Consider the following 7,755-nt stretch of genomic DNA (forward strand, 5'->3'; position numbering starts at 1 on the left):
CCATTAAGTGCATGTATAAGTTTTGCCGAGTTTGTGGTGGAAAAATTTGGCTAGTATTACTTTAGAGGGCCAACCGAAGAAGAGACTACAAATATTCCCTCGGATGCTTGGAAGCATCGATTGTATGCACTGGTCATGAAAGAACTGCTCGTTTGCTTGGCAAGGTATATACAAAGGGCGTCATGGATATTCCAGTGTGGTGCTTGAAACTGTGGTAGATTATGACCTATGGATTTGGCATTCTTTCTTTAGCATGACAGGATCAGACAATGACATCAACGTGTTGCAGCGGTCTCCAGTGTTTACCAAACTAGTGGAAGGTCATGCTCCACCATGCAACTATGAGATCCATGGCCACCAATATACCAAAGGTTATTAACTAGCCGATGGTATATATCCAAAATTGGCGACTTTTGTCAAAACAATCCCGGTGCCATCAGGTTAGAAGAATTGCCATTTTTCTTCGCGACAGGAGGCTTGCAAGAAGAATGTCGAGCGGGCATTTGGTGTGCTTCAAGCTTAATTTCCTATTGTTTGGTACCCTGCTCTAACTTGATCTCACGGTCAAATGTGGGAGGTGATGGAGACTTATGTGAACATGCACAACATGATCATCGAGGATGACCGCAAGAATCGGGTCAAGACACATGTTGGTCTCTATGAGTGTTAGGGTCCTCTTGCGAAGGTTGATCATGAGGTGCTTGTAGATTTTATTGTTTTTCTCGTCATGCACGCACATATCTATGACAACAATGTTCACGAGCAACTTCAACATGATCTCGTTGAGCATTCTGTGGAGGGTTAAAGGGTTATCAATAAATGCGGCGGCGACTTGATCTAGCCCCACTTATTATCATTTTTTAGTTTTTTAAATTTTTTGTTTTATTTAATTTGAAAGCAAACATTTTTTACGGTAAAACAGTGGGAAAATCCCACTGCAATTTTTATTATATTATAATAGAAATATTTACAAGCTATAGGAACCAGGAAACAAACAAAGCTTACAAAACAGAGATCTTCCAACCAAAGAGAAACTAAATTCTAAGGTCTAAACTTGAGATTGACGCCATTCTTTGAAGCTTTGAGCATGTTCCTTTTTCATTCTATGTGCAAGCACATTTATTTCCTCCTTAAAAATAGGCTTCCAGCTCTGGAAACTGGGTCTCTAGTTTTTGAAGATCTTGTTATTTCTGATAATACAAATACTTCATGCAGCCAAGATAATTATTTCTATTGTGAAAGGCAGTTTTAGCTTTGTCTCTGATGTCATAGAAAGATTCAATCACCGATAGGTTATTTCTTTTTTGTGGACAAATATAATCACAACATTGTGAGGCAAAAGGACATGACCAGAAGAGATGAAATAATGTTTCTGTTTCATCACATAAGAGAGTTGCACAATTATAGGATGGCAAGTGAATTTTTTTCCTTCCCAATAGAATCCTGGTATTCAACCTATCATGCATTAAGAGCCAGAAGAAGAATTTGTGCTCGGCCTGACATGAGGAGTTCCATAACGAAGTGAACATTTGAGGGGTTGGTTGTTGTCCAATAATCGACTTATAAGCCTTCTGGGAGGAGAAAGAATCACCTAAGATGTATACCCAATTATCTTGTAGTCCATTTTGCACTTTGAAGAGTGCATTGTCACAAATTTGCTCAAGTTTCTCAAATTCTTGGAAGGCTTGCTAAGATAAAGGCAGGTGGAACATATCTTGTAAGAATTCCATATGAATGACTTGATCAACTGTATGATCAGTCATTTTTGCAAAAATCACCAAATGAGGAAATTTGTGAAACAATTACTCTTCATCCCATAAATCAGTCCAGAAATAAGCACTTTTTCTAGAGCCAAGATTGCATCTTGCCATAGCCTTGTAAGTATCCAAAAGTTCAAGATGTGCTCTCCACCAGAAGGATCCAACATTACTCATGCTTGGAAGAGTGCCATCATTGTAATATTTGTCTCTGACCAGTTTGACCCAGGGAATCTCAGCATTGTTGTAACATTTGTCTAAGTTTTTCAACAGTAAGGCTTGGTTCTGAATTTCAGGGTTTAGCACTCCCAACCCCCCTTGCTTTTTGGTCTACAAACTTTCTTCCAGGCAACCAGGGCATTTTCACGATCATGTACTTCATTATTTTTCTTTCTCCAAATGCAGTGTCTCATATACTTGATTACTTGATTTTTAATTGAAGTTGGGACATCCAAGCAGCACATGGAAAAAATTGGTAGAGAAGATAGTACTGATTTCACCAGTTGCAATTTTCCACCATAATTTAAAAAAATCAGCAATTCCACATAGTTTTCTTTGTACTCTTTGAACCATTGGGAGGAAATATTCAAGTGAGGGTTTGGTGATTCCCAGTGGTAGGCTAAGATAAGTAAAGGGAAAGCAACCTTTTTGGCAATTCATTGTGCTAGTGAAGTGTTGTAATTTGTCTTCATTCATGTTGATGGGGATCATGCTTGACTTAGCATAATTTACTTTTAGACCAGTGGATTCAGCAAAAGTGTGAAGTAAAGCTTTGAGGCAGAACAATTGATTTTCATCTGCTTTCATAATAACAAGGGTATCATCAACATATTGTATCACAGGGAAATCCTGATAGGCGCAGTTAATTGGCCTAGAAATCAAGCCCATATCCATTGCATTATTCACAAAAGATTGTAGCGGGTCAGCAGCAAGCACAAACAGAAGTGGGGATAAAGGATCCCCTATCTCACCCCTCTTCTACACCATTCAGTAATATTGCAGAGGTTCAAGAGTTTAAAATCATATCAATCCACATGATCCATCTCTTACCAAACCCCCTTGCTTTTAGGATTTCAAGAATGGACCAATGTTCAATTTTGTCAAAAGACTTCTCAAAATCAAGTTTCGGTACCATGATTTCCTCATTTGATTTGTGACATTGGAAGAGATATTCAAAAGCCCAACCCAGACAGTCTTGGATGGGTCTTTTCTTCAAGAAACCATATTGGTTTTTGTGTACAATCTTGAGAATAACCAATTGAAGTTTGTTGGCTAACAATTTAGTAATGATCTTGGGAACATAATTGAGTAAAGAGGTTGACCTGAAGTAACCAGGGGTACATGGGTTTTCCACCTTAGGAATTAGGGTGATAAAGGATGAGTTAATACTCTCTAAAGAGACTTTTCCATCAAAGAAATCTTGTATCAGGGTTTTCACATCTGTGCCAATAATGACCACCTGTTTTTGAAAATTCATTGTTGAAGCCATCAGGTCCAGGAGATTTATCATTGGGAATTTTTTGACTACTTCATCTATTTCATTGACAGGGAAAGGAGCTTCTAAAGAATCTCTATATTCATCTTGAATGGCCATTCCAGCAAAGATGTTCTGAAGATTGAAGTGCATTGTAGGCTTATCTGATTTTCCTATTCTTTCTTTAAAGGCATTCTAGAGGATAGAAGCTTTACCATCATGATCAGAAATTTCAGCATCATCATCATTTCTTAGCATGGAGAGATAGTTGTGTCTATAGCTAATTGCAGCTCTTGTGTGAAAGAACTTTGTATTTGCATCTCCTTATTTGACCCATTTTATCTTGCCTCTCTATTTCCAACAGGACTGTTGATTTTGTAGCAAGGATATAATATGTGATTTGAGAATGTCTCTTAGATTCCATTCTTCCAGAGAGAGTGTTCTAAATTCCTCAAGATTGTCCAATAACTCCACCACTGAATTGACCTGATGTATTAAGTTCTTGAGACATGGAAGATATTTTTGCCCATAGCTTAATAGCCCTTCCGAGGTTATTTAGTTTGGCATTGATAGCCTTTGCACTGTCAGTAAAACCAACTGGAATCTCCCAAGCATTTTTAACAATATTCTTGAATTCACTGTGGTTGTAACCAGTAGTTTTCAAATCTGAAAATTTGAGCTCTAGGGATCTTTGTTCCAATTGAGACAACACATGTCACATGGTCAGAAGTAGGTTTCACCAAAGGATAAACAAAAGATGATGGGTAAGAGACAGTCCAAGAAGAGGAGGTGAAAAACCAATCCAATTTTTCCAGCATAGGGTTTTGTTGCATATTGCTCCAAGTAAATTTTCTTCCTTTTAAAGGTAGTTGAATCAAACCCTGCTGACTAATTGCTTCATTGAAGAGAAGCATATCATTGACATCTCCACCTGGTTTATTCCTATTAGAAGGTTCCCTTATAAGATTGAAATCACCCATAATAATCCAGTCCTTGTCTTCAGGCATGTCAATGTTGGTAAACCAATCAATGAAGAGAGATTTCTGATCAGCATGACAGGGTCCATAAATGTTTGATAAAATCCAAGTTTCAGTGGTCAAGTTAGTGGTAAAGTTTATGGAGATTGAGAAATCATTTTGGAAGGCAAGTTCACGAGAGAAGAGGGATCCATTCCAGATAACTATAATCCCACCAGAAGCACCAACTGAAGGGAGAAACTCAAACTTATTAAATTTCTTTGGACAAAACTTTTTTAGATACTCCAAGTTAAAGGTGTCTCTTTTGGCCTCTTGGAGACAAATAATATCACAACCAGACTCATCTATCTTATTTGCAAGAGCCACCCATTTTTTCTCAGAATTAATGTCCCTAATATTCTAGTTCATGATTTTTCAAGTTCTGTGATTATCCATATAATAACAGGAGAGAGCAAATAAACATATTTATTTGTATGCTATATTTAATAAAATAGTTGTGTTTTCTAACACTCTAAAGAAAAAAAATTAAAACCTCGGTTGGGGAACGTGACTGAATAGCGACGCCCGTCAAATACGACACGAGAAACCCCTGTTCCGCTGTAACGTGGCCAACGCGCCGTCATCACGTGGAACCCTGTTCCGCTGCGATGCTCAAGTCAGGTCTGCTTGCGCGTGCGCGTGCGCGTCCCGGCCAGAGTACGCACGCGGGTGGTGTGAGCGAGCTGCTCCCGTGACCTTGGTTGGGTAGGTGCCATGTACCGCGTGACCCCTTCCGCGTAGGCGTGGCCCGCCTCAGTTCCACGATCGGAACGCCTCGCCCGCACCCCTGTCACGGCACGCGCACTACCAAAGTCTCTACGGATACGTTAAAAAGACCTTTCATTAGCTGATCGATGCATGATGGTGATGTACGTACTACTACAACTCTCTACGAGCGGATCGATCGTCATCGGCCTCTCTATACCGACATGTAGCTCTAGGTAGACATAACCATCTCTCCACAGCAGCCCATCGACGCGCTCACCCTCGTGTGAGTCCAATCAATTCAATAGTTTAACCGAACCAAAGCCAAGGACAAAGATCGCCCGCGTCGAGTCACTTGCCGATAGTATACAAGAGAGACGTCGCCGTCGGCTCGATCCCATTCCCTTCCATCAAGCTACTAGCTCTACCCTGCTCTCCAAACAAAAACGTGCACGTCCATCCCCCGACACGGGATGGCCCGCGCGCCCTCCAACTAAACCCGTCTCCCTTTCCCGCCTAATTAGGCCACCGCCTGTCTGCTGGCCGGCCGGCCCCGTTCTGTACTTTGTAGCTCGCTCGCTAGCTTTTGCCTTCGGCGGTGGGTGCACCGTCCTTCTCCGGCTCGGTTTCTTTAAGGGCTCCGATGACGATCTGACGGAGGATCGTAGCTACGGGGGAGGGTTTTTGGCGGGCTGGCCTGTCTTCCGACGACAACGGGGCAGCTACCGCGGATGGGGTTTTCGTCCTACAGCCTTTTGGGTTGAGTTGAGATGCTCGCTGCTCGTCAGATTCACACTCGCACACGGGCGGATGGCGTTTTCGTCGGGAGGATTTACAAAGAAGACGTTGACATCTCGTGTGCTTGCGGCTGTAACTCTAATAAGATCAAGATGGCAACTACGTACACACGAGCATACCACGAAATCATCTCCTCTGCAAAGAGATACAGGCGTGTACTCAAGGGGGCGGTGTTTTGGCACCGGGAGCATATGGTTCCGATTTTTTTAGCTAAGCTATACAAAAAAATGGTAAGGAGTAAATATTTTTTCCTCGCCTACATCTAAACATTCTACGTTCTCAAAAAATCGTTTCACGAAAAAAGAACCCGGCATCTCATGTATTGTATGTGAAAAGACAATTTTGGTGCTAAGATAAGCTTTTCACAAGACATTTTCTTACCGCCCTTTTTGTTATAAACTCGACAAGCAAATAACGAAGAACGAGCAAATCAAACACATGTGACACGAGGAATTTAACGTGAAAAAACCTCTCCAACAAATAGAGAAAAGAACCACGGGCGTTACCGAGCAAAAATCCATTATATCTTTTTTCTTTGTAAAAAGGAACAGACGTAGCATCCGCATCAATCGATGCATAACGCCTTAATACTTCACTACACGGGAAGTATTTACGCAACGAGGTCGTGGGTTATCGATGAAGCGATTAACCCTAGCCATCGCCTTATAAGATGTATTTATAGACAGATATAACGATCTATACCGTTTTCAAAAGTTACACTCATTTTATATAAATTTAGATGACATCATAACAACAATTTTCACAGGACATTAAAAAATCTGTTTTCCACATAACTTGTGACGCACATAGACTGTCGCCATGTACGGGCCAAAAAAATGTATCCTAGTTTCAAGGCCATCTCTAACACGGTCACCCATCCCACCCGCGCGCGTTCGGATGGGTCCAGCCAGACCCTCTCCCCCAGCACGGGAAACTCATAACGGACCGCTGCGTCATTCATCCCGACCCATAGTCGCCCAAATCTGGGTCTGCTTTGCTGGCTAGGGATGGCGAGTGGATGCGCGCGGCATTCTCCCATGACCTCTCCCCAGCCCCCTTGTCATAGGGATACATAGTTTTCATTCTAATAGGAAATGCATTACATTTTATTTTTTTTCCCTACTACTTCTACTCCTAGCCTAGCTGCCTAGGCCTCACCGCCGCGGCTGATGCGTTCGAGGATTTTACTCGACCCTGGCGGCCTCGCTATGCGCGAGAATTCCACGTGTTAGATGCGCCGCGCGATCCCGCGACCCAAACTGTAACCCGGACACCGGCCCATGCGCGTGTCCACGCGGCCATCCAAACAGTTAAAAAGGACATGTTTCGTGTCCGCTTTAGATGGCCGCGTTGGAGATGCCCTAAGTGCATCTCCAGCGGCGCGACGGAAACGGACGCTGAGCGACCATTTGCGTCCGCCGGGCCGAAAAATGTGTCTGGTACCACCTCCAGCGGGGCGACGCAAAGTGACCGGGCCGTCCGCGACGACACAAACTTGGTCCAAATATGCGCCTCGGATGCGTCTCTGTGGATGCTGCGCGGACGCGCAAAGTGTCCGCTCGCGTCTAGATGACGTTTCGTCTAGCCCGTCTGGCAGTGACCCAACGTTGATGCGTCTTCTCCGCCGCATACTGGCACCGAGGCGTCGCTTCAGCAGTCTGTGGCCGTGTAAATGGCGATGTCTCGCGTGGCGCGTGGCCATCGCCTACCTCTACGCACGAAGTAATGGTGATGCCACACGTGCCGCGGCTGTCGCCCCGCCTCCGATCTATATAAACAGGGGCGCGAGCATCTCATCTCCTCCCCACAAAACCCTAGCCGTCGCACAACCTCCACCGTAGCGCCGCTGCCGCTCAGCCTCCACCAGAGCCACCATGAGCAGCGTCGGTCGCGGCCAGGCTGCCGCCCCTCCACCTCCACCTCCCACTCCACCTCCCCCGGCCTCGAGCTCCGACGAGGAGTTCGACAATGACGACAGCACTGACGACCTCCTAGACCCGGCTAG

This window comes from Lolium rigidum, chromosome 4, assembly GCF_022539505.1.
Source record: "Lolium rigidum isolate FL_2022 chromosome 4, APGP_CSIRO_Lrig_0.1, whole genome shotgun sequence".
Lineage (NCBI taxonomy): Eukaryota > Viridiplantae > Streptophyta > Magnoliopsida > Poales > Poaceae > Lolium > Lolium rigidum.